The 23,438-nt window shown below is 33.1% G+C and overlaps 1 pseudogene; it reads right to left on the minus strand.

Annotated features, from left to right (window-relative positions):
* Positions 1 to 19,012: 19,012 nt before the first annotated feature.
* Positions 19,013 to 19,930, minus strand: LOC115275893 (annotated as a pseudogene).
* Between the last annotated feature and the right edge of the window lie 3,508 nt (positions 19,931 to 23,438).

The raw sequence follows: 23,438 nt of genomic DNA on the forward strand, positions 1-23,438 counted from the left end.
GATTTGGAAATCTAGTTTTTTGATTATAGATTTAAAAAAATTTAAAAATACTATGCCTTTAGACATAGTATTGATCACTCATTTAAGTAAATAAAGAGTCTACTAATCAAATTTATATGGAATCTTGAGTCAACCTGGATTTCAAAGGAAGTTCTGTTGCAGTGTTTGTGTGAACCATTTACAATGTTGCATTTGTTTCTTAATAGTGAATGGATACCTAGAGTGATACCAAGCTTGACTTCCTCACGAGGTTGTTGTGAGGTTCATAAAAGATATTGTCTAATCTAGTGCCATATAACCTATAAATTTTGGCAAAACATGTTTTATGATTATTGTTGATATCATCATCTTCATGACTAAACAGCTATTATTTTGCAACTGAAATTATTTTGATTTTCATTGAAATATACATCATTACACTTTAACATTTTAGAAACATCTAGTTTAGTGCATTTTAAAAGAATGAAGTTATTTGTCAGGAACATTCAGACTTTTAGTATCAAATATAATATTACAATTTACATAAAATGAAATCTCTATATATTTATAGGTTGATTACTTTTGTCAAATATCTAACCTGAGTTATCACAACAGCAATAAGCTGTGGAATATTTAAATATCCTCAGAATATTTTTTCTTTTGCACTCAATTTCCCCTCCTCCAAGCAATCACTGATTTGATTTTGTTCACACTTAGCTTTTCTCATTTTAGAATTCCATAAAATAGAAACATCTTCCATGTATTTATTCTTTTGTGTCTATATTCTTTTGCTCGGCATAATGTTTGTGAGATTCATCCACATTGTTGCATGTATCAGTAGTTTGCTCTATTTTGTTATTGCATGTTTTTCTCTTGTACTAATATACCAGAATAATCATTCAACTTGCCTTGTGATGAGAATTTAGGTTGTTTTCTTTTTTCTTTCTTTCTCTTTTCTTTTTTCTCTCTCTCTCTTTTTTTTTTTTTTTTTGCTATTTCCAATGAACCTGTTATGAACAATTATTTATAAGTCTTTTTGTGGGGACATATTTGTATTTATTTGGCATAAATACCTAGAAATGGAATCTGTGGATGAGACGTTATGAGCATGTCAAACTTTAAACTACCAAACTGTTTGTCAAAGTAGTGGCACCATTTTACATTCCTACTAGCAGTGCTTCTCCTCAACAACACTTGATATTCCCATCTTTATTCTTTTCATGATTCTTGGGATGAAATATCACAGTAGCATTTGAATTAGCATTTTTATGAATATAATTGATAATAAGCATCTTTACTTGTGCTCATTAGCCACTTGTATTTATTCCATTATGATGTGTCTATTAAGGTTTTACCCACATTTCAAGAATTGTTTTCTTGTTATTGAGTTATAAGAATTCTTCATATATTCTGAATATAAATCTTCTATTTAATAATGTAATACAATTAATTATTTCCAATCTATGGCTTTCTTGAAAATGGGTTTCTAAGAAGAGAATTTCTTTTTGACGAAATGAACTTCCTTGTGGGAAAGTTCTCAAATATGAATTTAAAGTATTTAATAGACAGAAGGCAAAACATGTTTTGTATTTTACCATTAGTCAGTTTTGGTAAGCTGTCTCTCAGAGATTTTGTCCATTACAACTAAATTATAGGATTTATCAACATATAATTGTTAATGTTTCTTAATATTCTTTTATTATCTGGAAGAATTATACTGATAAAATTACTTTCATTTTGGATATTGGTAATTTGTGTCTTTTTTGTTGTATTATTTTACTATTGTTGGGTATGAGATTATCATTTTAGTATGGATTAAAAACTAGCTTTAGTCTTTATGATTTCTTTATTGTTCTTATTTTTTTAAATTTCATTGATTTCTACTATTATCCTTATTGCTTTTCTCTACTTGGATAACTGAAATAAAGCTTTCCATCTTTTCTGATTATATATATATGTGTGTATATATATATATATATATATATATATATATATATATATATATATGCACGCACAGTAGTATATCTGCATTCCACAAATTTTTAACAGTTGTAGTTCCATTGTTATATAATTTGATATATTGTACTTATACAATCAATTCAAGGTATTTTTTTCTATTTCTTTGTGATTTCTTTTTTTGATTCAGTACATACTCACTTTCTTTTAAGTTACAAATGGAGTACTTTGCAGATACATATTTGCTATTGATTTCCAATTAAATGTCTTTGTAGTCGAAAGTTCTACTATATAAGATTGCAATTGAAAATTCTTTCTTGATGTAATTTCAGGGTGCACTGAAAAGTAATGTATATTTGGAAGCTTTAGGTGTATTAGTCTGTAAATATTAATTAGTGCAACTTTTTTGAGAGTATTTTTAATATAATTTTTATCCTTACTAATTTTCTTCCTACTTGTCTTGTTAATTACTGAGAATGTTGTATTAAAATGTCTTGTGCATCTAGAATTGAGAGCAAGTGAGTAACATATGAACATAGCCACAGATACAATTTTAAAGAACTGGGAATCATTTGAATGTGTATGTATTGTTTTAATTATAGCAAAAATTAGTAGCAATAATGATGATTAGCTTTTTAAATCTGATAAAGAGAGCTATAACTTAATTTGGGGAATTATTCACTGGTGGAGATAAAGTTTGGACAGAAATTGGAACCTGATTTATCTCAAGGAGGCAATGTCAATCGTCCAACAAAATTAAGAAATGTTGAATTAGGGTAGAAAAGGGACAAAGGAAAACATGTGACATGATAGATATATTTGCAAAATAATATTGGAGTGGCTTGAAGACACATTACTGAGAGGGATGTGTCTAAAATATTGATATTGATTAATAAGGTTTTAATACATACTATTATAACAAGTGGCCAGACTATTTAGCAGAGAGGAAAATCAGCTTGTTGGGAAGGGGAGTGCAGGGAAGATGATGTATCTGGTTTACCTACTGGATGTTTCCAATTAGGCAATCCCTTCTCAGTGAGTACAGATATAGATTTAGGACCAAAAAACATATAATACTTGAGAAGATTAGAGGCTTAGGACAGAACTCAGTAAGATTTCATGTATATACATATATACACAAGCATATATGTATAACAACCTCAGAGTGTGTATATAATGTGTATATCCACTCTGGGGATGCTGAGCTAATCCAGGAATGGGAGTAAAAAGAGTTTTCAGAAGGAAATATACAGAATTAGATATGCAGATATGCAGAATTAGAGTTCAATGTGAAATCTAAGGGAAAAGAACCTTCAAAATGAAAAGGGCCATTAAAGGACATAAACTATGCATTGTCAAGCAAGAAGAAAGGTAAAAATGAGGTTTTTGGTGTTAAATTCAAAATCTTACTTGTTATTTCATCAAGCATTGATCATTTGAGGAAATGTGTCTTCTTTACTATGTATTCTATATTTCTTGATTCATTAGGTTCCTTGTCAATTAATGGGGTATATTGCTCAGGGTAGAAAGAGGTTCCATCGCAACTGACCACATTAGCTACTGATTAGCTACTGAAAAGTTTCTAGGCCTTGGCAACTCTGTCAGAAGGGGAATGCCTGCAAATCACAGAAAGGAATGAAACATAACCTTTGTTATGTAGAATACTACATTTTGGTACTATGCTTTTTACATGGTGTTCACAAATAGCAGGTAAAATGGGCAGGTGTGTGCGTGTGTGTGTGTGTGTTTTCTATAACCATACAAGTGCAAGTGTATAGCTTGCAGTTTGTAAAAGCAGTTGTGATGTTACCTTAGCCTTCCATAAGTTTAACTAAATAATAGAATTTTAACACCCAACATTTTGGGGAGTATCATCCCCAGAAAATTGTATGTTTAAATAGAAGCCATAAGTTGAATGTTCATTAGTAAAACCCATATTTTACAAGTAGTTAGAAAACTTCAAGATAAGCTAGTTAATGAAATATCTGGACTAAATACTGGTGTTTTTTTCACTTTTATTTCATTGCTTTTTATTTTAATTATGTTAAATAAAGCCTAAGAGGAGGGCAATTGAATCCCTGATGTCATTCCAAATATTTTCTGATAAACTAAACACTGCTAAGTGGTATTTGAAAACATATTTAAAGCGATATTTATATTTACTAAGTGACATCTGAGATCAGATAATTTGTTGGAAGTGGAGCAGATTAGCCTAGGGGATAGTAGATATTTGTCTCTAAGGAAATATTAGCTACAGAAATGAAGTTAAGGAATCAAACTGTGATTTTAATTGAAAGTGAAACAAGAGCATGCAGCTTTTTAAAAAAATGAGCTATGTTATTGAGTAAGATTGAGCAATCTTGTTAGGGTTTTATTTTAGTCCCATAACTGTATCTTTGTTGTATAATTTCCAAGGCAATTTAGATTAAGAAAAATTATATGTTAGAGATAACTACCTGGATATTTTAGGATGTTAAACATATCTGAATAAAACTATTTTTTTCTCAAAACATTTAATGTATGCATTCTTGAGAGCTTTCTGGTTGAATATGAGCATATATTAAATGATAGTGCTTCTTTGCATTTAACATCATCTTACTTGGCTGCAATTATCAGATGCTAAATATATTTTGAATATAGTTCATTTGAAAGAGATGCCAGTGGTAGATATCTAAATTGTGTTTTGTCTTGTCCACAAAATTGATGACTTTGTATTTGATTAATTCAATGTATTTTTGTTGAACTTAATTTTTCCAGAAGCTACTCAGGGTAGCTTCCATTAGAAGAGGTGGAGCAATAACATGAAAAAATGTTTAATGGAGAAAAGAGAAAATAATAAATAAGTAAAGCATAGGGAGAGTGAAAGGGGTACCAAATACTGAGGTATAGTAGCTGATGATGGCTATGCAAATACACAAAGTACTAGTAAGGGTAAGGGGACTAATGTTTTAATATCAGCGATTCATTTATGCATACACACACCCCATTTTACAGACGACAGATGGAGGTACCTTGTGGTAGTGGTGATGGGAAAGGATTTGAATCAGTCAGCCTGACACCAGAGTCACTGCTCCTTCCCCTGTAATGCGAGGATTGCTCCCTCCCCAACTGTTCTTAATAGTTTACTTTGACTTGCTTTCATATATAATGCCAGCTAATTAATAGAGTTCCAGGGCTGAGAAAAACTTCACTGTCAGGTTGAAGACATTTCTAGAAGTTTATTTCAACCTCTCCATTATCTTAGAGTGTTGGGGCCTCAGAAAACAGAATCATAGAGCACTCAAAAATGACATGCTAAATGTCACATGTGTAGATAGTGACTGAAGAAGAGTTCTTGAGTTTCTCATCCTCAGCAAAGTAGCTTATTAACAAAAGTCAAAACTCAAATGAAATAAGCCTGACAATCAGCTGGAATATTCATCAGGTCATTTGATGCTGTATGGCTATGAGGGAGTGTTCCTTGAAAGAAAATGTAGACATATAGATCACAAAATGACTATTTTTAAATGCCCAGAGCAAATTTTTACTGGGTGAAATGATGGCAGAGGAAACAGGAAGATAAAGAAGAAAGGTTGTCGCTAATGTTAAATATAGTAAGTTTAATTGTATGCAGAATATCTGAAACTTAATATGAAAAAAAATCTAGTTATCTAGGACTCCGTAGCAATTCCCTCAGCACACCTCTCTTTCTTCCATTGCATAGAAAATCATCAGACACAGGTCAGAATTTTATACCGAGTCCTCAGGTTGATAAAAGCCAAAGAATATTGACTTAGTAGTCAGAGATATAAACTGATATCTCTTCAAAACTCCAATAATAGATGAGCTACATAATTCATGGGGCCCAGGATAAAATGAAAATGCAGGATTTTTTCCACTAAAAAATGAACAATAATTTCAAAAGTGACCAAAGAGCATTAAACTGATCATGGGGCCCTGAGTGACTATCCAGGTTGCATGCCCATGTAGGCGACCCTGTTCTTTCTTAGTGTTTATTTTATTTATTTATTTTGAGAAAGAGAGAATGAAAGAGGGAGAGAGAGAGACAGAGAGACAGAGAGAGAGGTAGAGAGAGAGAATGCAGTGGACTGGCGGAGACCGAAGGAAATAGAATCCCAAGCAGGCTCTGCACTACTGACAGCACAGAGCCTCCATTTGGGGCTCAATCTCACAGTGAGAACATGACCTGAGCTGTCTCTGTTCTTAAATTAAGTTTTCCTTATTAACTAGGTTTTCCATTTCACACACACACACACACACACACACACACACACACAACTCTCCCTACATTTTACTCACCCTGTAAAAGAGACATCATTAGTGTTGGGAAGGCACAGAATTAAGACATTAATTATAAATCTCTATTCCCCCTTCATTCTAATTCCATATTACACATAGGTTTCCTTAATTTATCATCTTCTTAAAACCCAGGTTCTGAAATTTCCTTCATTTGTATCTACCTTTTCCTTTGTCTTAGATCACTGTTTTATTTGTAGAGCACTTTTCATTCATTGTCAGCAGAAATTACCAATATTTTCAAATCTCCTGTTTCTGGGAATGCACATCTAACTAATATTCTCTTCAAGAGAGTTTTTCTATTCAGTGACTACATTTTTGTTCATTCTTGAGATAAAAGTCTTCTTGGGGAATGAAATTCAAAGGGACATAGAATCTACCATTAATATGTTGTGAAATGGGTTACAGAACTACATGAAATCCATGTAATAATCCCTTATAGTTTTCATTTTGAATAGTTAGTGGATATAGTAAGAGGAAATTATCCTAGTCTTGTATTGGGTTCTAATAAACCTAGAAAAATAAATAACATTATCAAAAGCAAATAAGATTTCACTCTCACTAATGGTGAAAAGCTTGAAAGTGCTTTGCTCGCATCACAATATCAAGACAAAGTTAAATTAAAGCATCTCTATCATGACAGTGTGTTCTATAGAGAAAAATCACAAAAAATATATAATAGCACTACTAGAACTAACAAAACTAAATTTATCAATTTAGTAGGGTACAAGGTTAGTATACAAAAGTAACTTTTATATTAGCAATGAAAAATTTGTAATTAAAACATGATTTGCTCTATCCCTAAAAGACACAAAATACTTTGGTATAAATACAACAAAATATGTGCAGTTTAAGATGCTAAAAACTACAGAACATATATGAATCATAGAAGACCTAAGCAAATAAAAGTATTTAATTAGTTTATGGATTGCAGAGAATACTAAGATGTCAAGTCTTCTCAAATGGATCTATAAATCCAACTTTGATTCTATTAATCTTCTCTATTTTTCTATACTCTTTTCACTTGTTTTATCTCTAATACATATAGTTTCCTTTTCTCTGCTTATCTTGTGTTCAGTTTGCTCTTCATGTTCTAATTTCTAAGGGTGAAAAGCTAGCTTATTAATTTGAAATTCTTCTTATTTTTAAGCTTATGTATTTATTTTGGAAGGGAGAACAAGAAAGCACGCATATAAGTTGGGAGGGGTAGAGAGACTGGGAGAGAAAAAATCCCAAGTAGGCTCTGCACTGTTAGCACAGGGCCTGATGTGGAGCTTGAACTCATGAAGCATGAGATCATGACCTGAGCCAAAATCAAGACTCAGACACCTAACCGATGGAGCCAACCAGGTGCCCCTGAAATTACTCTTTTTTTACTATGAGGATTTAGAACTACAAATGTCAGTATATTCTCATGTATATTCATGTATATTTATTTTATAATCTAATACTACACTTATTTTGTCCCTCAAAAATTGTATAAGGCATTCAAAGAAACAGTAAAATATGGCCCATGTACATGAGGATAAAGGGAATCAATTGAAATTGTCTCTGTGGAAACCAACAAATTGAATTTATTAAACAAGAACTTTAAATGAGCTATTTTAAATATGTTTAAAGAAGTGAGAAAATGTAGAAATGACATCTTACAAAATAGAGAATATCAGCAAAGGGATACAAACTATAAAATAGAAATTTTGGAGCTGAAAAGTATAATAATTAGAAAGAAATATTAACTAGAGAGGCATAGAAATGGTCGAAACAGACAGAAGAACCTATCCAGTCTGAGGAAAATGGAAAAAGAAATAAAGAAAAATGAGCAAAACTTCATTGATTTGTGAGACACCATCAGGTATCATATTATATGCATAATAGGATATTTAAGCAGAAAGAAGAAAGAGAAAGGGAAAGACTATTTTAAGAAGGAATGCTTAAAATTTCACATATTACAATCATCTACACATCCAAATGCTTGAATAAGACACTCCAGAGATCCACACTTAGACACTTCATAATCAAATGGCCAAAAACTAAAGACAGAGAGAACCTTAAAAGTAGAGATAGGTGACTCCTCATCTTGTACATGCAAAGCATCTTTTGTAACATTATCAGCTGATTGTCATCAGAAACCTCTGATCATCCCAGGACAGTGGCCATAGGATGACCTGAGTGTCAAAGGAAAAAGATCAACAACCAAGGATTCTATATCTGGCAGAACTCTCCTTCAAAAATGAACAAGTGTTTGGGTGGCTCAATGGGTTAAGAATCTGACTCTTGGTTTTGGCTCAGGTCATGATACCACAGTTGCTGAGATAGCCTCACGTCATGCTCTGCACTGTGCTGACAGTGCAGAGCCTGTTTAAGATTGTCTCTTTCTCTCTCTCTGCCCCTCCCCTACCAATGCTGTTTCTTCTCTCTCTCTCTCTAAATATTTTTTAATGAAGGAGATATTAAGACATTTCTAAATAAACAAAAACTAAGAGTTCACTACTATCATACCTGCTCTAAAAGTAGCCCTTCAGGATGAAATCAAAATATACTAGACAGTCCCCTGAATCTATATGAAGAAGTCAAGATAACCAGTAAAGGTAAAACAGTAAATAGATAATAGGTAAGTATAAACTATAACTTATTTTTTATATGTAAATTTTTTTCAATCTGACTTAAAAGACTTCATTAAGCAGTAATTACAAATCTATATTGATGGATGCACAATGAATAAAGGTGTAATTTCTGAACATAATAGAATAAAGGATGGTGGGGTACGGACTTATATAGGAGCATAGATTTTATATACTATTGAAGTATTAATCCTAAATAGATTATCATAAAATAATATGGTAATTTTATTATCAAGGGAAATGACTAAGCAAATCTCAAAAATATATAATATAATAAATAAGGGGGTTAAAATGGTGTATTAAAAATTTATTTAACACAAAAAAGTCAGAAGTGGAGGAAAGGAACAAAAGACATAAGATATATAGAAAAAATACAGCAAAATGACAGAGCTAAGTCCTCATCAGAAACTATAATAAAAAAATTATTTAAACTCTTCAATTATTAGACAGAGATTGGCAGAACAGAGTTGTGTTTTTTTACAATATACTGTTTATATAAGAGATTTGCTTTATATATAGACATAAATTAATCATATGTGATTAATGCCTTAATTACTTAATGCCTGAATCTTCAGTGAAATTATTGAACAACTGCCATCAAAAACCTTATAAGTTTTCTATGAAAAACAATGAAAAAAGAAGTTTCCATTGGTGAGTAAGAACCATTAGTTTACAATCTCATAAGCATAGAAACCTACAAAGATCACTATGAGAATGTAAGTTCAGTCACTTAAATTGGTTATTTTTCAAGATTTTTATTTCCTCAGATCATACCTTAAATTTCTAAGCATCAAGGAAGACCAAGATAGCTATAACACACTTTGCCTTCTGTGTCTTAGAGAATTTTGAAGATTTTTATTAGGTGAGGTGACCATGTTCTAGTATCAGAGAAATACATCTTCAACCATTTGTTTAAATTAATATTGGTAAATGTTAAAATGTCTCAAATATTGTGGTTATTGAAAGCTGAGATTGCCTGAGGCACTTTTTTGAAAAGACTAAGGCACTGGTGTCATCTCAGTCATATTCTATGTTTGTTAAGAGAGGGACAAAGAGTGAAAGACAAAGGAGATGGACATACAGAGAGTGAGAAACTATTAGGTGATAAAAAAAATAGTGGTGAGAAGAACATGAGGAAGTAAACAATTATTAGAGGAAGTGTTCTCTCTGCAACATAGCTTTCTTTATTTCAAGATGCCCACTGTTTTTTTATAAGGTCACACTGACCTTGATCATTTATAAAGATATTAATAGTATTTTAAACCTAGAGGCTAGATTTAAAGTGAGAACCTGGTAGAAATTTTAAAAGGAAGAAGAAACAGAGGTAGTCTTTCTTTAGAAGGCAAATGCTTGATAAGGTATGTTTGTCAAGTTTCATTACTTCTCATGAATATCTTAATTGGTTTCAGTGTTGTTGGAAATTTGGGGCAAACAGTTGAGAATAACAATTAATTGGTCAACTATAAGGAACACACAGAGTACAAATACTTAAGGAAAATATCTACTAAGATAATTAAGTCGATTAATTGACTCCCCATACATATGTTCTACCATGACAAATTAATATCATATTGTGCCTTAGGAATAAAATGGAATCAGTATTATTGATTTAGATGAACTCGGTTTGAATTGTGGAATTATGAAACTTCTGGTAAGTTTCTTCTTTCATGGAGCTGCCTTCTACTGGTTGCAATGAGATTATTAAATTGGATGAATAAGTAAATGCTCATCTTATTTAATAACTTTGCACTCAACTAAGACTGCTTTATTAACATTTTCCTTAACAAATCTGAAATGTATCTCAGGTCTCAGGTTATCTTGGAATCTCAAGGCTGAGATCCACAACAATTTTAACTTTCTAATTAATAGCACTGCATGAATGTAGAACAACAGAATAATCTTCTTCCTCAACCTTTTGGATTCATAATTTTTCTTCTACTTGGCTTTATCCTAAGGGTACTTTTCCTAAAACACAATACTATGCATTGTTCCTATCATTTTTCCTACTTCAGAAGTGACATTTCAGTAATTGTCTGTCATCCACTATGATCAATTTTTGACCACTGATATAAGGACCACTTTAAAGACTGACCTTAGCAATAATTTGAGGATATTCTATAAGCAAAGCATGCTAGATACTGAAGATTGAGCAAATATGACCTCCACAGTTCCTGAGCAATCACAATTTAGATAGAGATATCAATACATACACAGGTAAGTTCAATGTTGTCAGTAAATGCACCTGATATAATCAAAGGGAATGGGAGCACATAGAAAAGGCATTTAACTGTAACTACTGGGGTGGGGGTTGGGGAAATCTTGGCAGTTATGAAAACTTCCTAGTGGAAATGAAATCTAAGTTGAAGCCTGAAGTATGAATTGCAATTAGCCAGATGGAATAAGCCATAAAAAATACATAAACACAGGAAATAATATGCCTGAGGGCCTGGAACTAAGAGAAAACATTAGATGTTAGAGGAACTGAATACAATTTTATGTGCTGTAGCATAATGTGTGTATGTGTGTATGTGTGTGTGTGTGTGTGTGTGTGTGTGTGTGTGCGTGTGCACATGTCTGTGTATGTATGTGTTTGTGTGTGTGTGTAATGTTTAATCAGAGAAATACAAAAAGTAAAGAGACCAAATCAAATTAATTTAATAAAAAACATCACTCTTGAACACTGCAACAAAATGTATTATTATGGCTCACCGACTTATGCCACACATCCCAAATCTTTCTTCCTCAAATTGTAACTAACCACATTTAATCTTTTTCCTTAACAACAGGATTCCAAGATGGTCCCATTCTCACCCTCTACAGAAGGCAAAGCTTGAAAAAGGAAACATCCAGATGTTCATGTAAAAAGAAAACAAAGAAAAAGAGAAAATTGACAAGTACCCTCTATTAACACCCTATGTGCTTCTTAGGTATTACTGATATGGCTTCTCTGAATAATGTATATTAAGACTAGAAAATATTTTTTCAGGGTTTACTGTCAAATCAAATCACAGATTCAACTTCCAAGAAGCTAAAAGAATAGAAAGTTCTGCTTAGTAAAAAAAAATCTAGCAAAACATATTTACTTACATGTAGATAATGCATTATGAAATTATATGTAAGGTATATTTTCTTTATTTAGAACATCACCTTCTAGTACTATTATTAAACTGTCAGTTGGTTTATGGAACTGAACAAATGTCTCAATACACTTTTCTAAGCCCCCTTTATAAACTGTTGTCTAAATGTCCCACTTTGCTTTTGGTGGTAAGGCTTAGACCACTTTATTTGGATTTCTGTCTTCCTAAGATGACTGTCATTTTGATTTTATATATTCAAATTAATATATTTTCTTCTTTTGTAATCCTGAAAAAGTCACATTAAAAATATTTTATTAATTTCTCAGCACTTTGCGAAATGGTTGAAATTAACTGGCAAATGATTTTAAGTGTTTATTTTTGATTATTGCTATTTCTTCAGGAAAATGAATCAACTATTTAGTAGACTTCTTAAAAAGACAACACAGCTTTTGAAAGACGAGTCCAGTTATTCGGTTTTGTACTTTAAATTATTGTAGAGGAATGTGGTAGGGACTAGTGAAGTGTATTTCTATTGTTTAATTAGTTCCCCAGACACATTCAAAGTATAGACTTTACAGATATAAATTTATTTCACTAGATCTATAGGATCGTTAGGAACTTAAATATGGGTTGTTCTATATTTAAACACTCCACTAAATATTTAAATATTATGGGTGGTTAAAATAAAAGGATTTTTTGCAAAATTTTTAGAGAATTATATAAAGAATTAAAAGCAAAACCAAAGCCCAAAACAAAAATAAACCCCGTCAAATCCTATAAGGTAATGCCTCTCACCTTAACACCCTTAATAATTCATGGCCAATGTGGACCTATCTTTTGCAGTTGGCCTCCCTCCTTTGAATCCCTCATTTCTCATATTCTCTTTATTGCAGTAGCTTTTACACAAGAAAAAAGTATATTCTTTAAGACAGTGTTCAGTATTTCCAGTCTTCTCCCGAAAGACTTAGAAATACCCATGATTTCAGAAAACGAGATCAGAGATCACTTCCCAAAGTATTCACCAGACCAGTAATTTAAGTAGCACACGTTTTCTCCCCTTAAATAGCTGGGAGGCAGTGCACTTTAGTAGGAAAACACTAGGCTGGTTGTCAAGGGACATGAGATCTTATTTCAGGTCAAGAATAATAGAATTTGTGTCTTTGTCTCAATACTGTTTTTTTCTATTTTTACCCTCATGGGTTTTATTGATGGAGGAGTATATTTCCAGCTTGTTAAAACAGATTTGAAAATGGTTTAGTAAAAACATCCATAAGTATTAAAGCTTGCATATAGATTAATTTGAACACATAGTTACTGAGAGTTTTAATTTTGTCCTGATTAATTTTGGGGCTTTCAGAATAACTATTTTCTACTGCTCTGAGCCATTCATTTCAGGCTTAGACTAATCAGCCACAGACATATGAGGGCTGTGATTGACAACAAGCATTTTTATTTTCAAAGGATTAAAATGCATTATTTCTTAGGTAAAGAAGGAATTTATTCATAGGACGTTTAGAAAATCACTCAGTTGATGGAGATATTCAAGAGAAAGTTCAGAAGAGGGGCAATAGTATAGGGAGGCAAAATTTATGTCACAAAACCAGTCCACTGAGGAAACCAGTGCTACAAGGAAAGACTAAAACCATAGGTTGCTCCATTGTCATTGCTTTTCCTGGAAACCAGTACTTCACTGTAGAAAAGATGCCATATTTTTTATTAAAGAAGTACCATTAACTGTATGTCACAATTCAGTTTTTACATATGCTCAACATGTATCATGATCTGATGATTCAAAGCCATCAGTGGTAAATACATTTTGACCAAAATTTAGATATTTCACAATCTAAGTGAACGGGGTAGAATTATACTCAGAATGCATAGAGTAAGACATCTATTTTTTTTTATTTAACCCCAGTATCAATTAAAATAATTTGTTATTAGGACAAATATTAATGAAGAAGGAAGAGAGAATAACAACATTCTTATCTATTCAAAACAGAAAATTGATGAACAGCATTTTCTCTTCTAAGAATGTTATAGCTTATGGAATTGTTAACTTTAGTGAGCTAAAAATGTGTCATTCCTATTTTATATCCTATAACAAATTGCTTTATAGAACTTATATATTTATGTTTCTTGATATTAATTATATAATGTATACAACAGATATATGTAAATGCCATTCATTGCCTTAAAAACTACTATCATTTCCACACCTTTATAGTTTAGACCCTAATGTGTCACTAGCAGCCCATAATTAAAGACACAATGGGTTTTCTCATGGTAATCATGCAGCAGGACTGCTCCTTTATGGACAAAAAATGTCAACTTTCTAGTTTTCAGGTATCATAATTTCAGCAAGAGACCTTCAAGCATAACTCAGACTCAGATACCTGTCTTGTGTCTGTGCAAGAATCTAATTAGGAGGCAGTGATGAGAAAACAATGAAAAAATCAATTTAGAAGGAAAGAAATGGAGGGCTGAGGACCAGGGAGAGCACTGAAGGAGTCAGTAAGGATGGAAGGCGTTCTCTGTCTTCCCATATACAAGAGAAAAGAAAAAGATACAGAAAAGAATTATGGACAAAGACTTTTTTTTTTAAGTGTCTTTTTTCACTTGAAAAAGACAGTGTGAGTGAGGATGGTGCCCTGGTCAAAAATACGTTAGATGAGTAATTGTTTGTAATCTGTATTTTCCTGTATATATGTACGTAAAAAAAAAAAAAAACAGCTAAAGACATAGCACCATTTCTGGAAGGGGAGAAAATGAAAAATAATGTTTACTCAAATATTGAGAACAAAAGAAAAGTCCTGATCATCTGGTTTTTATCAACAGAGTCCTAGGAAAGATGAGAGACTATAAAAAGGAGTAAGTTCTCATTGAGGTCATTTCTGCCCCACTATGGAATTATAGTGCCAATAGATTCTGAAGGATGGAGTTACTTAAATCTTTTCAGTGTCCAGATATACTGTTGACATTGCCTTAGATATTAATTATATAGATTTTCTGTTAGTTAGATTTTTAATATGCTTTTACAAAATAAGAGGCTTATTGCATATTCAGCCCTTTCCAGAAAGGCTGAGCAAAAGGAAATAAAAAAGCTAAGGCAACAGGAATTCCACAAATTTAATTTACTAGTTTGTCAGATCTTTTATGTATGATGTTGTGACATCACAACATAATTTACGGGTTAAGAGGATATCTCAAAATGAAGTTAAAGTTCATTCACAACCTAAGAATAGTGAATGAAATGCAATAAAACATGACATATGTTACCAAAGACCAGGACTTCCACAGGTAGGAAAGCAGGGACAGTGAAAATAGGACCGGTGAACTACTGGAACCAGAATTAGGCCTTAACAAGGCACTTGATGTGTCATAACCTGCTGAGGTATGTTTTCTTGTGTTCTGCATTTCAGCAATGCTTTTATTTTCCTGGTATTCTTAGGCAGCCATTATTGGTGGTATTCAAGCTGTGATTACCAAATGGGTTTTAGTGAAGTTTTTACTGTCAGGAAGCTCTCACTAAAAACCAGATCAGATAAAAAAATAATAATATAAAGTGATGTGAAATTCCTTTTTTTCTCTATTAGTGTTTATGTTAGACTCAATCCACTATCATTTGGTTGACTACAGAGCTGAAAACTACTCAGATCTGAACCTTTCAAACTCTCAGCATCAGTACCTTTTTATTGCTTCATGGAAGGGTATTTCTGTTAACAGGTTTTGCCCTTGACTAAAGTGATACTCCAATTCAGCACTTCAAGTCACTAGACCCTATTAAAAATCTTTCTCAACCAATTAACAAAACAGAGAATTTAATTTTATCTAAAATTGCTTGATATTGTTCCTTTTTCCTCACTCTGAAAAAAAATTTAAAAACAAGAACAAAACAAAATTAGATGGCCAAGTTGAATTGCTGCATTTTAGACGGGACCACAATTTTATTGAAGTATGACACGTAAAAGAGAGTTTAGAGTTCAAGTAATGTGTTTCAAAATGACCACAGCTATTTAAACCCCACTTAGGTCAAAATACAGACCATGAGCATCCATGAAGTATTAAAGACAGATCATACCATGTCTATCACTCTGATTTCTACCAGTGTAGATTAATTTTGGCTAATCTTAAACCTAAGTTAAGCAGAATTATACCAAATGTTCACTTTTTTAAAAATATTTTTTAATGTTTTATTTATTTTTGATACAGAGAGAGACAGAGCATGAGAGGGGGAGGGGCAGAGAGAGAAGGAGACACAGAATCTGAAGCAGGCTCCAGGCTCTGAGCTAGCTGTCAGCACAGAGCCCGATGCGGGGCTCGAACCCACGAACGTGAGATCTGACCTGAGCCGAAGTCGGAGGCTTAACCGACTGCGCCACCCAGGTGCCCCTAAATGTTCACTTTGATGTCTGGTTTCTTTTACTTAAAATTATGTTTGTGAGATTCCTTTATGTTTTATTTGTGGTAACAGTTTGTTTTTGTCACTTTACAGTATTCCAATGAACGAATATGTGGAAAAGTAGCATTTTAATGATTAATTTTACCAATGAAGAATATTTGGGTAGTTTATATTTTGAAATTGTTACAGAAAATTTTTCGATTAATATTCTTGTTTTTTTGCTACACATATGTAATGCACACAGAGTATGCACATGTCAGTTTTTGTTGGCTTTGATAGACACTTTTCCAAATTAATTATGCATTGATCATTCCAGAATGATATGAGAGATCAGTTGCTTTTCATTTTTATTTATGCTCTTATATTTCAATATTTCTTATGCTGCACACCTTTCCAAACTTTAATTTTTGATAAAATATACATTTAAAATTTATTTAATGTTTATCTGTTTTTGAGATGGAGAGAGACACACAGCATGAGCAGGGGAGGAGCAGAGAGAGAGGGAGACACAGAACCTGAAGCAGGCTCCAGGCTCTGAGCTGTCAGCCCAGAGTTCAATGTGGGGATCGAGCTCACAAACTGTGAGTCATGACCTGAGCTGCAGTCGGACGCTTAACCGACTGAGCCTCCCAGGAGCCCCAGATAAAAAAATATTTTTGATAAAAAACATTTCTAAACTGCACAGTTTGAATGTGGGTTACTAATGGAAAATAGGCTTAAATATGATGGAACAAAAACAGAGTAATGGTTGAACAGTAAAGAAGTATTATCTTCCTTTAATGAATTTTGTAACCAGAAATAATCCTAGCTGAAAAGCAGGAAAAACCCCAGAGAATATGAGACCGCCCCGAGATAAGTCAAGGTGTATTCTCCTTATCTTACAGCAAACAAGGGCCAGGAAGGGGTTAACATCCCTCCATATAAAACTTAAGACAGTGATGTTTTAGTATAATGAGATGCACAGAAACATTATTTATAATTTTACATTTAAGTCTATACCTTAGATATAAAAAGTAGTTTCCCGTTATATTTTTCCATGAAGCTTGACTACCATCCTTCTATGAAAAGACAAATAATGCCTATTGCATTTTCACAGTGAACATTCTGTGGATTTTTTGTCTTAAAAATGAAAAATATTTGAGACAAGAGAAAATTTGAATTTATCTCAAATTTATAGAAGAAAAGCAGATGTTAGAATGAACCACAATAACAGAAACAAACCCTGACATTAAGAAATAGGAGAGTTTAATATCACATTTCACTTTGGCAGTATATAACCAGGATTTACAAAAAAATCAATCAACTATTGGTTTATTTAAAAAGTGACACTATTTACTTTTCTACATATAAGATTGTGATATCATATAGTTCATCTTTTATTTGAGATAATACTAACTAAGCTGAGAAAAAGGAAAATCCCTCCAATTTAAACAGAATGTATTTCTATTCTACTTAAGGATATTATGAATGCAACATAATAGCATAAAGAGAATCCCCTTTGAGAGAACAGCAGGTATAAATAGGGAAAATAGTTAATGGTTACAGTTATGTATTACAGACGGTGCAGATTAAGTAGACAAGGCTCTGGGCTGGGCTTTGAAGGATGAAATTCTATTTGTATGTCAGAAATTATTTTATTTTGTGACCTTGAACAAGCTGCTTAAATTCACTGTCTCATAATTTTCCATAAGCATAATGAGTTTAGTAGTACTTGTTCTTCCATTCTAAAGATTGATTGGAATGCTCTTTCAGAAGAGTGATTGTATATTAATCTCATTAGGGTTATTTTTAATATTTCATGTCTTCTCCATGGAATACTTGTATGAAAAAACTTCAACAAGACTTTCAAGGAAAGATCTAACACGAATAGTCTGTGGTATCATAAATGATAAGAGTTGATGTTCACCTTAGTACTTGTAGAACTAATAATAGGATCAGCCATGAATGATTTAAACAGTAATTCTGCTCATTAAATTAAACAGTTCATTTCCCAAATTTTATGCTTCATAGAAATTGTTTTTCTGCCTAATCAATCCTGTCATCAACTAAGCAATTAACTTGCCCATGGATATTCTGGGTGTTGATCTGTCATGAGCATTAGGTTTCCTTCCAAAAGATTAAATATTGCAGATTAAAAAAATCTATATTTCTGCAATTATGTTTCCTCACAAGGAATCAATAACAGCAATGACTTGACCACTTATTTGGAGAGATTTCCATAAAGTATCCCATTTAATGTTACTTTCTTGCTTAAAAAAATAAAACATTGCCTCATTAATATTATAATAGGTATAGTTCTTAGAATATTCTTAACACAACCTTAAATATTTTGAACGCTGTATGTATTGCTGCAAAATAGTGAGGCTGAAAGATAACAACCCTAAACCTTGGCTGGCTGTGGGTTCGGCTCCAATCTTAATGCTATTGCTTAAATTTGAAACATCAATAGAAACATTTTAGACTAATAATGCTTATTTCTCAGGACTCTACAATATTTATATGCAAACTGTCCAACTTGTTCTAAGTAAGGGAAATGTTTTCTTTACAATTCTATTTTCAAAATTTAAATATTTCTTTATTTACTAGATAGAGTCTAAGACGAAATTGAGGTCCATTTTTTTTAAGAAACAGTTTATTTTCCATCAACCTTCTTTCCATTTGGTACGCCCTTGGGGGAAAGCAGTTTAAGACCATTCAGTGGTTGTTTCTGCCCTTTCAGTGGCTTGTGACTAGAGCAGTGGGAGCTGTAGACCAGCCTTCAGTGACAGGCTGAGCACTCCAGTCTTCAGCAGGGAACTGCTGGGTAGCACAGAGGGCCTCACACGCCTTCAGACCAGTCTGTGATTTAAGGCTAAGCCATGAACTCAGAAGCTAGAGCAGTCCATTCATCCTGAAATTTGTCTTTGATCACAGCCTTTCCAGAAGTGGCCTGCTCTTCCTTTTAAATCTTTTTAGGATCTCTGTAGAAGTAGAGATCAGGTATGACCTCCCATGGGTGTTCATGGGAAATAGTGCCACACATACCCTGAACTTCCCAGGCTAGCATCCACATCAGACCCACTGAGTGAGTTCCCTTGTTGTTGCAAGTGATGGCAATGTTCACAGAGTACAGGGGACATCTGTGTCACACAGAGCAGTGGGAGGCAGGTTAACAGAAGACACCTCTGTGGAGGGCTGATGGTCAGCCCTGGGATCAGTAATAACCATCAGAGGTCTCAGCTACAGGAAGGCTGCCTAGATTGGTTAGGGAACGTTCCCGAAATGAAGCAGCCAGCAATAGGAATGGCTCCAGTAGTAGCAGCAAACTTCAGCACAGCTTGCTGGCTAGTACTCCCGGATAATATGACACTGACATCAGGTAGGTTTTCAATAACAATAGTGGCATGAGCTACCAGCAGAAGGTTTTATAAGGTTCTCTTCAGATTTATGATGCAGGCACCATCACTTTTCCTTTTGTAGATGTGCTGTTCCATTTGGAAGTCAAAGTTGTTGCCACCAGAGTTTGATCCTGCTACAAGTAATTTAGGGACATCCTCCTCCTTCACCTGCAGGACACTGTGAAAGTTTTCCTTTGAGTTATGAGAATGGCAGAGCAATGCCATATGGACACCTCCTGGGGTAGCGCAGCAAGGTCAGGTCTACTCTCAACTTCTGTGCATTGTTAATGGTACTTAATCTCATTCATTTTACTTTTTTCTAAGGGTAATATTAGTCAGTTTATTTCTCTAATGTGTAGCATATTATGTGAGAATAGATAACTAATAACTCTTTGTGTGGAGAATAGATGGATGTGTTTACAGGTTTGCTTACAACAGATATGTTCTAGAGTCACAAAGAACCAACTTTCTTTCCTTACAGTTTATTTCTTATTACTTTCATATTTAAAAATCCTTGGGGTGGCTGGGTGGCTCAGTTGGTTAAGCATCTGACTTTGGTTCAGGTCATGATCTCATGGTTTATGAGTTTGATTCCCACATGGGGCTCTCTGCTGTCAGTGCAGAGTCCACTTCAGATCCTCTCTCTCCCTCCCTCTCTGCCCTTTCACATCTTAAACATAAATAAACATTAAAAAGTAAAATAAAATAAAATTCCCAACAAGTCTGGCTGCCATTAGCATATTATATTAAAAAGAGAAAAGATGAGTCACACTCTTTAAAACATTTTCTAAAGATATCCACAGGGGAATTCTTTCTCAATTTCCATCCCTCTTCCAATTCCAGGTACTCATATTTCATGAACACTAACTATATCCCAGATATTTTATAAAAGTCATTTCATTTACTCCTCAAAGCAACTGAGTATACTGCACAAAAGTGTGTGTGTGTGTGTGTGTGTGTGTGAAGGAGGGAATTTGACCAAATCATAAATCACATGACAGGCAAGTGGTATAGACCAAATTAAACTTCATAGACATTTTATTATGAACTATGTAAAGCTATTTTCATTTTCCTCAACTGTCTTTCTCTTTCTTCCCTCTATTTTTAGGATTGTGAAGTAATCTCCAATTTTGGATTAGTAACCTCTGCAAATCTGCTAAATCATCTGTCTTATAAATCAGTAGAAAGACAAAAATGAGAAAATTAAGACTGCAAAGGAAAATGGATAGACCTAAATTGGACTATAACAAGTCTGCACATCAATCTTAGCACACTGACAAAGGACGTGGTTCCGTGTCATTTTTCAGGTCTCTGGTTAAATGTCATCTTCCCTAGAGTCTTTTCTGGATTATTTTATGCAACTTGTGCCTCCTTGCTTTATCTTCACTAAATGCATTTATATACTTTATAATTTTATTAATATCTGAAATGTTGTTCTTGATATGTTTGTTTACTGTCTGACTTGCCCTCCTAGAAGTAACTCTTGTTGTCTCGGTCTTTGTCCCATTTGTTCACCACTGTCTCTCCAGTGCCTTGGACAATATTTGATAGATTAAGTTGGACCAGTAATATCTGTTGACTTAATCATTAAATGAATGATTACTTAAACAGTCTATGTGTTTGGGGGAAGCTGCATAATGTTTCTAAGGTGATTTTTCCATTTTTAAAAAAAATAACAAGTACTTCACAGTGAGTTATAGGCATTATATCAAATTAAATGAAGTAATGTGAACTACAGTATTTATTCCTTACAACACCCTCAAAAAGTATTGCTATGGTGACATAAGGTATTTATTTGATAAAACAATTCAGTGAAGTAGATGATTTATTTGTAAAATACCCCACATTTAGACACAAATGTAAAATGTTGAGAAATTAAGGTTAAAAGAAGGCAAGCCAGTTGTTGACAATTATATAGTCAAAAAAGTTACTGCATTTCAATTTTAACCCATATTTCTATCTTGAATCTCTCAACTTGCTGTTGAGGCACAGGGGTGACTAGAGACTCTATATATAAATTTTTTGTAAAAGGTAGTAGATAATACAAATGACTATGGAACTTTGCTAAACTCACCAGTTCATTTCACTTTAAACAGCCAATAGTCATTAAGCAGAATGGATTTAAAGCAATGACCTAGAAATCAAAGGCAGTGTATAACCTATTACAAATCTCTTGAGCCATCCAGCCTGCCAACAGTTTTTAAACACTCCTTTGGTTTTGAAGCTGTTATGTCATAAAATAACATTTTGAAAATTGCAGAGGAAAATAATGTAGAGTGTGTATATGCTCTGAAACTTTAAATTTCACTATTTTACTGTAATTACCAGGGAGGCAATGGTAACAGTAAAATCCAATTCTTTTCTTTTTTCCAGCCAGGGATCAGAGAGAAAGTTGTAGAGAGAAGATGGTTTAGTGTTCCCTACAACTAAAAATTTCCTCATTCCGTGTCCTGTTCCTCTCCTTTGTTTTCTCTACTCTTCAGTGCTATGTATGCCATCACAGTTGATTGTCAATTAACATATAAGTAATTGTATGATGATGATGATACTGTGGCTATCCCTCTCTTTGCTCAGGCAACCCTGCAGATAAATTATAAGCAATCGATTCCTGTTGAAGTGAATAGATGGCCTAGTTTTGCTGCAATATTCAAGTTTTTTCCCCTGCAGTCAATTCCCAGTGTCCTAGTGATTTATCTGCCTTTGCTAAGTTTTGTGTTCATGTTCTTTTTACCAGTGGCATGGAATTTTAATTAGCTTTTGATAAAATGTATAAGGATACTTTCTAAACTAGAAATGGAGAAAAACTGCATTTTTTCTACCTCTACACATCAAGATTTCTGCAAGCTAGTAGAAGCTAAAAGGCATTAATGGTTTGTGCATTCTTAACTAATGATACATAGGACTCAATGTGTGACAACCTTTTGGTCATATCCTGAGAAATCCTACATTCTGTAGGTTTTCTCAGTGGCATACAATGTATTTGGGAAAAATTGAATGTCTTTTTATCACTATTTCTACCATTTCATTGTAAGGTAAATTTAAACTGAGAGAACATTTACAAAAATTATACAAAATAACAATTTTTGCAGGTTTATTAATTTTTAACACTTTCCCACATACGCTTTATCTTCTCTATATGAAATAATATAATAGTTTTATAAACCTATGATACTTCAGAATGCATTTCCTAAGACCAAGATTATTTAATCACATATCTATAATCCATAATATAGTAATTAAATTCAAGAAATGTAACATCAATACATTTTTTATATGCTTTACATTGGATATTCCAGTTTCATCAATTGTCACAGTGATATGCTTTATAGCTGTTTATTTTCTAGTATAAGATTTGGTTTAGGGTCAGAAATTGTAGTTAGCTGTCATTATTTAGTTTCTTTCAACTTACATACATGTAAGTAATTGTATGATGATGATGATACTGTGGCTTTCCCTCTCTTTGCTCAGGCAATCTTGCAGATAAATTATAAGCAATCGATTCCTGTTTCTTGCATTTTCTTTCTTTCATGTCATTAAACAATATAACCAGGAATTTTATAGAATATTCCTCAACTTAGGTATTGCCGATGTCTCCATGTGAATAGCTTCAAGTATGCATTATAGGCTAGGACACTACTTAAGTAATGCATCTTTTTCAGAGTACCATATCCAGTAGTACATAATTTCTAATCATCTCATATTGTTAATTTTGATAGTTTGGTGTATTCATTAT

Source organism: Suricata suricatta, chromosome 13 (assembly GCF_006229205.1).
Source record: "Suricata suricatta isolate VVHF042 chromosome 13, meerkat_22Aug2017_6uvM2_HiC, whole genome shotgun sequence".
NCBI classification, from domain to species: domain Eukaryota; kingdom Metazoa; phylum Chordata; class Mammalia; order Carnivora; family Herpestidae; genus Suricata; species Suricata suricatta.